This window comes from Neomonachus schauinslandi, chromosome 13 (genome assembly GCF_002201575.2).
Source record: "Neomonachus schauinslandi chromosome 13, ASM220157v2, whole genome shotgun sequence".
In the NCBI taxonomy this organism is placed as follows: Eukaryota; Metazoa; Chordata; class Mammalia; order Carnivora; family Phocidae; genus Neomonachus; species Neomonachus schauinslandi.
Genome location: NC_058415.1, coordinates 87,703,470 through 87,713,263, shown reverse-complemented (window position 1 = coordinate 87,713,263; position 9,794 = coordinate 87,703,470). Strand labels below are relative to the sequence as shown.

At 52.5% G+C, this 9,794-nt stretch overlaps 1 protein-coding gene across 1 annotated transcript in view; it reads right to left on the bottom strand.

Annotated features, from left to right (window-relative positions):
- Positions 1–354: 354 nt before the first annotated feature.
- The window catches only part of GPR107 (G protein-coupled receptor 107), a 90,749-nt gene continuing 81,309 nt past the window's right edge, over positions 355–9,794 (bottom strand). The window contains exon 19 of the transcript XR_002480385.1: positions 355–382. The gene's annotated coding sequence lies outside the window, so the exon portion shown is untranslated. The remainder of the gene's footprint in view (positions 383–9,794) is intronic.

The following is a 9,794-nucleotide window of genomic DNA, read 5'->3' as shown; positions in this document are numbered from 1 at the left end:
CAGTTCAGTGGTTTCAGGATATTCACTGGGTTTGTGCACCCGTCACCACTACTAACTCCAGAAATTCATCTGTATTTTGTACAGACTGTTTTCTACAACTAAGCACATTACTTTTGAATAAAACAAACATTTGATCAAGTCATTTCGCTCATCTGCGGGTAGCCCAGGAAAGGTGCCTTCCTGAATCACTTGCCAGAACGTCCTGATAACCCGGATACCCGGGCCCCATCCAGAAGGGGTGGATCTGAACGAGGTGGGGGCGTGGCCTGGGAATCGGCATCTTAACCCAGCCTCTGGTCAGCGGAGAGTCCCTTGTCTTGTTTTATAAGCTCGCCTGGGAGAGTGACCCCAGAAGCTTGCTCAGTAGTTCTTCCAGAAAGCCCTTGGGGAACAAAAATGACGTACATGTGGTTAGGCAGAGTCTGGATTAAATATTCCCTACGCCACTGCGTCCTGGGCATCAGTACCTTCCCCGCCCGATCAACAGCTCCAGCCCAGTCTCTTCCAAGTCTTCACCTGTGTGCGTATCCAGTACGCCGCGGGGTGTGTCCATTTGGGTGTCCCTCAAATTCATCAGGCCAGAAACATAACTTATCACGCCCCCATCCCCCCAAAAAGAATCTTCTCTCCTTGGGCAAATGGCTTCTCCTATACTCTGGCTCTAGCCAGAAATCTGAAACATCTTAGCCGCCCCTGCTCTCCCCAGGGACCCTACTCTCTAGATCCATCCTCTGCAACTAGTCCATTGGATTTCGCTCCCTGAATAGACCTCAAGGCTGAACACTTTCCTCTGTCCCCCCACCCCCAGCCAGGTGAATCCAGCTACAGCCCTCTCTCAAAGCCATTTTCTCTCCTGACTCACCTCTTGCTCCCTCTCATGGGGCTTGCTCCTCCAGAGCTGGTCTCCCTTCCCCTCCCACGATAGTGACCTCCTACACCTGCAGTGTCCAGCACAAGGACCCCTCCCACACAAAGGCCACTGAGCACATGAAATGTGGCCAGGCCAAAGGAGATTCTGAAGGTTTGCACAAAATAAAAAGAATGAAAAATACCTCATTAATATTTTTAAAAATGTGATGACCTATTGAACTGGTAATGTTTTGGATAGAAAGTTTCAATATCTTAACTTTTAAGTGTCTACTAGAAACTTTAAATTGCGCATGTGGCTCACGTGATATTTCTGTTGGGCAGCACTGTTGGATGTCCCTTCAAGTCTCCACATAAACATCAGATCCTCCGCGGAGCCTTCTTGGCTCCTCCAGGTGAGCTCAGGTCCCCCTGGGGTGCAGCTACCCACAGGCACCTGGTCCTTGGGTTTGCGGCACTTTATATGATAAGGAGGTGTGTCTGGGGAAGTCCTTTCCTTTCCATAGGCCGGGGGGGAATCAGGGGTATAAACGGAGGATGCCCAGGGCAGAGTCAGCTGCTGGGGGTGGGGGTGTTGAAATCTGGCCCAGTGGAGGGGGGCGGGGGAAGAGGAGGGGTCCCACTGAGCCCCCAGCATGGAGTGTGACACCCCCCAGTCCTGGTCGGTCCTGCCCCTCATGCACTGGGTGGCTTTTGGCAGATCACTTCCCATCTCACAAGCTAATCTGATCGTCTCATGTGGGGGAGGGGGGCAGGGTTATAAGGATCAAAAATGCTTTGCACAAGCACAGGACAAAGAGTTAATATCTTTAACCTATTAAGAACTTTCTAAGCCAATCTTTTTTTTTTTAAGATTTTATTTGTTTATTTGAGAGAAAGAGTGAGTGAGCATGAGTGGGGAAGGAGGAGAGGGAGAAGCAGACTCCCCGCTGAGCAGGGAGCCCAATGCATGACCTGAGCCAAAGGCAGATGCTTCACCAACTGAGCCACCCAGGTGCCCCAAAGATGAGCTCTCACTACAAAGTTGGGGAAAGAACCCGATCAGGCAACACAAGAGTAAATGCAAGTAGTCAGTCCACAGGAAAGCTGTCCCTTATAAGCCATCAAAGAAGACTAACTGGAAAAAGAAAAAAAGTTAATAATCATACCCAGTGTTGGCAAAGGAGCAAGAAAACGGGCATCCAGACATTGCCATGCAGGGTGCAAGTTGGTACATCCTTTCTAAAGAACAGTTTGGCAGTAAATATCTGTATTCTCTGACTCAGCACTTCCACTTCTAGGAAATTATCCTAAGCCAACAATTAGAGATCTATACAAATGTTAAGCCTCAAAGATGTTACTGCAGCAACATTTATAATAATGACAATAAAAAATGGAAGTAGTCTATATATCCCAAATGAGGGATTCGCCTGTTGTACCAGGGAATCCTGTACAATATTAAATTATAGCTCAGCTGGAAACCTATTCACATGATATAGATCTGTTTACAGCACAAAAAACACAGAAAAGTTTCAAAAACCTATAAGATGATCCCAACTGTAGGGGAAAAGAATCTATGCACATCACTGGGTATTTTATTTTATCTTATTTTTTAAGATTTTATTTATTTGGGACGCCTGGGTGGCTCAGTCAGTTAAGCGTCTGCCTTCAGCTCAGGTCATGATCCCAGGGTCCTGGGATCGAGTCCCGCATCGGGCTCCCTGCTCCGCGGGGAGCCTGCTTCTCCCTCTGCCTCTGCCTCTCTCTCTATCTCTCATGAATAAATAAAAAAAATCTTTAAAAAAAAGATTTTATTTATTTATTTGACAGAGAGAGACACAGTGAGAGAGGGAACACAAGCAGGGGGAGTGGGAGAGGGAGAAGCAGGCCTCCCACGGAGCAGGGAGCCCGATGAGGGGCTCGATCCCAGGACCTTGGGATCATGACCTGAGCCGAAGGCAGACGCTTAACCGACTGAGCCACCCAGGCGCCCCTCATTGGGTATTTTAATTAAGTAGTTTTTATCATATTTTTCTCCAAATTAAAAAGATTGTCAAATGTTTGTAACTCAGTGCCTCCTGGTGAAAAACCAGTCTCTGGTATATACGTCCCATGGGAAGGAGGGCTCCCGTGTATGATGCTTGTGGGGAATAGGCTATACTATGAACCACTCTGTCCACAAAGTCAAGACGTATGTGAGCATCATAAAGGTTCTGGGAAGTCCTGCAGGGAAGGAATCTATTTTATTTAAGCGTTTTCCACGCTTATTTGGCCGGTGCAATTTTTTTTTCCTTAACTCCCATTAGCATTTAAAGAACTGGTATCCTATGGAATAAACAACCATGAGGAACCCCCTGTTTTATGAGTCCAACCCCCCTGGGAGAAATGATGGGGAGAGCATTCCCTCAAGGTAAGTGGGGCAACACTGAACCCTGATGAGGGTTAAGGGGATGGAGGGGAAGCAGGCGGCCTTCCATCAGTGTGTTCACAGGGTGGGCGTTGCTGGAGAGAGCCCACCCAGCGGCCAGCTCCAGCGTCACCTCAGATGACCCTCAGGTGCGTGGCCCACCGTGGGAGCTCCATAACCACGCGCTGGGCCCCCAAGCTGATCCGCCCGGTCCCCACAACCTGCTTCATGTGCATGTGGTGGCTGCTGGAGCCCTGGGTCGGGAGGAATGGAGGCAAGCAAGCGCGGCTGGAGAGAGTGCTGTGAACCTTCGTGCTGTGGGTCCCAGTCACGGGGCAGGGGAAGGATCAGCCTGGGCAGCGTGCCTGCCCGTGTTCTCCCAGGGAGAATTCTCTAGTCTTTCCCACCCATCTTGCCCGCCTGAGTAAATGACTACCCACTCAGGGCAAATGGTGCATGGAGAGGACCAGGCGCTGGCCGTCCGCCCATGTCAGAGCTGCCCACCACGGCCCACCCTCACTGGGCCCTCTGGCCAGCCTTGTGATTTAGGGACCTGTGGAAGTGGCCAGTCACTTCCCCCCTGTTGAGGGAAGCAGGCGGGACAGTGGTTAACACAGCCCTGAAGCCGAAACTGCACTTACTGGTTGTGTGGCCTTAGGTGACTTACTTAAACTCCTTAAGTCTCAGTTTTCATATCTGGAAAATGGGCACAATAAAGATGGCACCTCCCCACATTGGTTGTTATAAGAATCAAGTGAGGTGATGTGTGTAAAATACTTCGGACCACTCAGTATAGATTGGCTACTATTATTGGTGAATAATAATATTGTATTTTAACAATATTAACATTGTTATTGACAAAGGAAAATGCAATCACTTAATGAAGCCATCTGTGGGAAGGACCCTAAACCAACAGTCTGAGTGCCGGTCCTGTCTGTGGGATCTGGGGCCAGGCACGTGGTCTTTCTGAGCCTCAGCTTCCTCATTTGTAAGTGGGGACTGCGGTGCCTTGCGGGGAGCCTGCTGCCTCCCGGGGCTGTCTGTGGAGTTGAAGCAGGTTCCTCGGGTCACAGGAGCATGGAAGAGCTGAGCGAGCACATTTGTGAATGAGGAACAGGTGCAAAGCCCAGCTGGCCTGGGGATAAAGCCCTCCCTCCTCGGGCCTTTATCTCCGGTTCCCTGGAACTGAGAGGGGAGTCCCTTCCCTCCTGGGGTGCATGGCCATCCTGCTGCAGGGCAACCATTGACAGGCAGACTGCTGGGGTCCTCGAAGGCTCTGCCGGCGAGCTTGGGGACAGGTACCTTCTCTGAACCTCACCTTCCAAGCACTGAAGCCTTCAGGGAGGGTCTCGAGTGAGGCCCTTCCCACACGCCTCCTGCTGTCCCAGCGTGGAGCAATTTATGAGGACAGGAGACAAGCCAGGGCACCCGCGGATAGAGACACCCCTGGGAGGGAGCCTCCCGGCTCCAGGGTTGCCCGCAATAGAGACCAAAGCTGCTCGTGAGGGCACAGCCAGCAACGCGTGTACGTACCGGAACGCTCGGGGCACTGGGGGGCAGCTGGAGAGTAAGCTGAGGAGGAGCGGGACCCACGAGTCTCCAGGATGCGGGATGTAGAGGCAAAACCAAGGAAACGGGGGTCTCCAGGCGACCAGCAGCTCCTGCCGCTTCCATTCTGTAGCCCTGCGTTCAAAATTCGGTCCTGGGAGAGTCTGTGGGCCGTGCCGGGGTCTTGGGACCACACTGGCCATGGGGTGGGAAACTCCTCCAGTGGGGGAAGGGGAGTCTCCCCCCAAGGTAAACTGAGCACTTTTCCCAGAAGAATGGGGACTGAATGTTGGGGCTGGGGGCGGATCCAGTAAATGCCCAGGCAGTTTGTCTGCAGACGGCTTCCCCAGGGCCTCCTGCCCCTGCCTGGGTCTTCCCTGCCCTCCAGCACCTGCCCACCAGACTGACTGACGAGTCACAAAGCCCAGTTCTGGGAGAGGATCTGATTGGCCCACGTGAGTCAGGTGTTTGCCCCGGTCCAATCAGCCCCAGCCAACCAGGGTCAGGGCCCATAGTTATGGCTCCAGAGGCCTGCCCTCAGGAAAGGGGAGCTGGACTGACCCCCTAAATACCACTAGCCACAGAATTTGAGAATCCTCAAAGCTGGGAGCCACGACTTTGAAGACCAGCGGGCCCAGTGTGCCCATCTTACAGATGGGAGAGCGGAGGATGCTGTGTCCTGTGGCTTCTGCCAGATGCGTGGTAGAGCCTCTGGGAGCCAGCAGGTCCCCCAGGATCAAGCTCAGAGCAGGACTGGGGAGGAGGAGCAGCTTTTCTGGAGGCCCCAGGCCAGGAGCCCATGAATACCCTCGGTGCCAGGGAGCTGCCCACCACCTGGCCTGTCCCCAGCTCATCAGCGAGATGCCTGTTGGTTTCTGAGCCCCCAATGGCCTCTGGGATCTGGCCCAGCTCTCCCAGGGCCCTGGCCCCCTTACATCCCTGATCTCTGAGCCAACGCATGGGCCCCATGAAGGCCAGACCACATCCATCTCGTCGCTGCTGCCTGCCCAGGGCCCAGCCCGGAGAGGAATCTCAGACCACACTGATGAGTGGCTGGGCGGTGACTCCTCAGCCCCTCTCCTCCTCTTTGGCCATGACATTAAGTCCATCCATCTCCTTGAGGTCAGCCACATAGAGAATCCAATAATGCCCAGGCCCCTGTTCTGGGTTCCAGGCCCAATAACTTCTGGCGCAGACCTAGACAATTGTTGCCACCCTCTGGACCTCAGTTTCCCTGTCTGTACAGTGAGGGGCTTCAAGGTGACTTCCAGCTGGGACGCTGAGTGCTTTGACAGTTCTGAATTGGGCTCCAGTCTTGAAGGGGCAGAACTGACTGGGATAGAAGCAGGACATGTTCCTTCTCTTGCAGTCCTTCTTGCTTTCAGACTTGAACTTGGTAAAGAGCAAGATCCTGGGGTAGCAACTGTAGCCACCCCTTCCCCGCACCCTAGGCGATGCACCAAGTGCTTCCCATGCATCTGCCCCCAAGCCTTCACAGGATCCTGTGAATTAGGCAGCGAGGCCCAGAGAGGTTGAGCAGCTGAGCCTGGGTCACACAGCTGCAGACTGGCCATAGGGATTCAAGTCAGGCCTGTCTGACTCCCCAGCCTGGGAGCTCACTCTGTGGCACAAAAACATCCTGGAACCTGCGTACAAAGAGATGTGTGCTCTGCTGAGACCTGCTGGGTTGCACAGCTCACCGAGGCTGGCAGAAGGCAGGGGATCCGCATGATTCGGGCTACCAAGGACTCACTGCTGCATGGATGAGTGAGCTCCCCACAGCCCCTTCCTCCAAATGGCTCTGGGGGAGCTCGGGGTGGGCACTGCTCCTGCTCATCTCCCGATGTTTTGCCGAAGGAGCCCAACACCCCCGCTTCCTGGGGTCCGGCAAACGGTAGGCAGCAATCATTTACAGTGGATCTATAGAGCCTTCATTCTCAGTGGTCTTGGGGCGTCATTAACATTCAGACATGCTGACAGTGGGCACCCCACTCTCCCCAGCCCAGGGAAGTCCAGGCCCAGTGCAGGATTCCTGCCTCCCAAGACCAGCCCACTGTAGGGGCTCAGACCAAGTCTTCATGTGGTTTCTGGGAATGTTGTAAATGAGGACGTAGGGAAAGTTCCACTGGTAGGTGGGGGCACAGGGCTGAGTTGGGAGGGGAAGTTCCAGAAGCATCTTTCCTGGACTCAGCCCCCATCTCCCTGGGGCTTCCCACCCCAGCCACTTCTGCTCCTTGCAGTTCTCGGCCCGGCTTCCTGGCTTGAAAGAAACCTGCCAATGCCAAGGGGAGCCTCAGTGGCCCTCGGTGGGGCCGGGGAGAGACTGAGAAGAACACACTGAGGGAAGAGCAGGTGCAACTTTGGCTCCTTCTCCATGGGCTGATGGCTTGGGGGTAGCCAAGCCGCACCCCCCCACTTTCTTGTTTGTCTCCACCTTGGCTCTGAGGACAGGGTTTGACCCTGAGCCTGGAAGGCTCTGGGAGCTAGCATGGGCCATGGGTGGGGAAACCCTACATTAAGGAGACCCTTTACCGCCTGAGTGGCCCTGGATTCTCCCATTTTGCTGCACGGCCTCGTTACTCAGCAAGCCCCTCCGGAGAAGTAAATACAGCCTTGTTAATAATTCTGTCTGAATGACCCTGGCACTGGAGCCTCTGGATGATCCGTGTTAAGAGTAGTAGTTCATAGGGGCCTGGAGAGACTCATTACATGGAGGTAAAACATGGTTGAAGATCCATGAGGCCACCCACTGACGGATTTTATGAAGGCCTTGACTGTGAAAAGGCCGGAGTCGCAGCCAGGGGCCCACAGGTAAGGGGGGCAGGGAGGGCAAAAAGAGTCTGCCTGAATTCCAAATGGGGTAAATGAACTTTTTCTCAAGAACAGCAAAATCAGCTTTTCCCAGGCTCAGCCTGGAAGGTTTGTTGCTTCCAGTCAAACCCCAGAGCGGTAGTGGAAAGGACTCAACCCAGGAGACAGCACACCTGGGCTCCAGGTCCAGCATGTCTGTTGCCCCCTGGGGCCCCACCTTGGATGGATCGTCTGCGGAGCAAGGCGGGAGGATGAGCTAATTCAGTGGCAGTGCGGGTTCAGGGCCCTTCTTGTGCTCAGTGTGGATTTGGGGTCAGGGCCCGCCTCTGACAGGCTACTGAAATCCCACCTGGATGCCTGCCTCCGGGCATTGATGATGAATGAATGTCATCAGCAGATTCTCAGGAAAGACACCATATAAATCACCCCTTCCTCTTGACGACAGCCCTTCCACTTACTTTGCTAATTACCTCTTTCTCATCTTTCAGAATTCTGCCCCTGCATTTTGTGGGCAGTCCTCTGGGACCTTCCAGGGAGACTGCAAAGGCCCCTCAGGGCCCCCTGTGCTTTGTGCATCCCTTCAAGCGCTTTGTCATAACAAAAAACATGACAAAAGCGACAGAGAACTTTATTGACTCATGTAACTCAGAGTCCAGCAGTATCTGCTTTCAGGCAAGGCTTGATCCAGGCTTCAGGATTTCCTCTCTCCATTTCTGGCTCTGCTTCCTCAGTGTTGGGGGCCATTCTGAGCAAGGCTCTCCAACTTGGCTACAGGCAGCAGCTTAGGGCTTCCCAGTTGTTCACATCTTGTTGAAAGTGAGCCAATTCCTCCCCACCCTGCCAACCAAAACTCCAAGATGGTGTCTCATTGGCCCAGATGACCTGAAGGGGGTCATGTATCTGTTCTTGAGCCAATCAATGCCGGGGTGCAGGGAGATAAGGGATGTGCTCATCAGTTCAAACCAACCAGGGCTATGGACACCCTGAGTGGGTCAGTCGGTTGAGCATCTGACTCTTGATTTCAGCTCAGGTCATGATCTCAGGGTCGTGAGATCAGCCCCACGTTGGGCTTTGTGCTCAGCATGGAGTCTGCTTGTGATTCTCTCCCTCTCCCTCTGCCCCTCCTCCCTACACCCCCACCCCCGCTCATGTGTTCTCTCTATCAAAAAAAATAATAAAAATAAACCAATCAGGGCTCAAGTCCAGAACCAGGAATGTGAGGTTAGCCTTACCCAAACCAGAATCCTGAGAAATCAGAGGCTGGATCTGGTATAGAGAAGAAGAGATGAAAGGCAGCCAAAACATGTCCCTCATGTCTCTCCTTTGTGTTATAGTTACCAGTGTGCCGATCACAGTGCCATCTGACCATATTACTTCCCTGTTAAAGCTTCCAGGGCCTTCCTACTGTCTTCAGGGACAAGTCCAAGCTCTAGCAGAGGGCCTCCTGACACAGCCATGCCTGCTTCTCTAGTCTCATCTCTTTGCTCCCCACTTCCCACTCATGGTTCCACCTCTGCTGGATTTGTCCAAATTTGCCAAGCTCTCTCTCATCACTGGCCTTAGCACATGCTGTTCCCCCTGCCTGAACACCTGTCCACCACCCGCTTCATCGAGGTAATTCATCCTACACAGGATGATACTTCCTCCCTGAAGCTCTCCTTGACCTAGCCAGGGTTGAGGGCCCAGGCTCTGTGTTGCCAGACACCTCTCAGCTTGGATCACTGTATTTTTTTAATAGCTTTTGTGAGATAGAATTCACATACAATTCACCCATTTAAAGTGTACATTTAATGGTTTTTAGTATTTTTGTAGAGTTGTACGTACAACTGTCACCACAAATTTAGGGCATTTTCATCACTTCCAGAAAGACACCTTGTGCTCACGACCCCCCACCCCCTGGCAACCACTAAACTACTTTCTGTCTCTATAGACTTGCCTATTGTAGACATATTATATAAATGGAATCATACAGCAGGTGGCCTTTTGCATCTGGCTTATTTTTGCTTATATATGCCACAAAATGCCATCAAGGTCCATCCATTTTGTAGCAGGTGTCAGTCCTTCATTCCTTTTTATGTCCTTTGTTTGAGTAGACCACTTTTATTTATGCACTCATCAGTGATGGACATTTGGGTGATTTCCACTATTTGGCTCTTAGGGATGATGCTGCTATGGACATCTA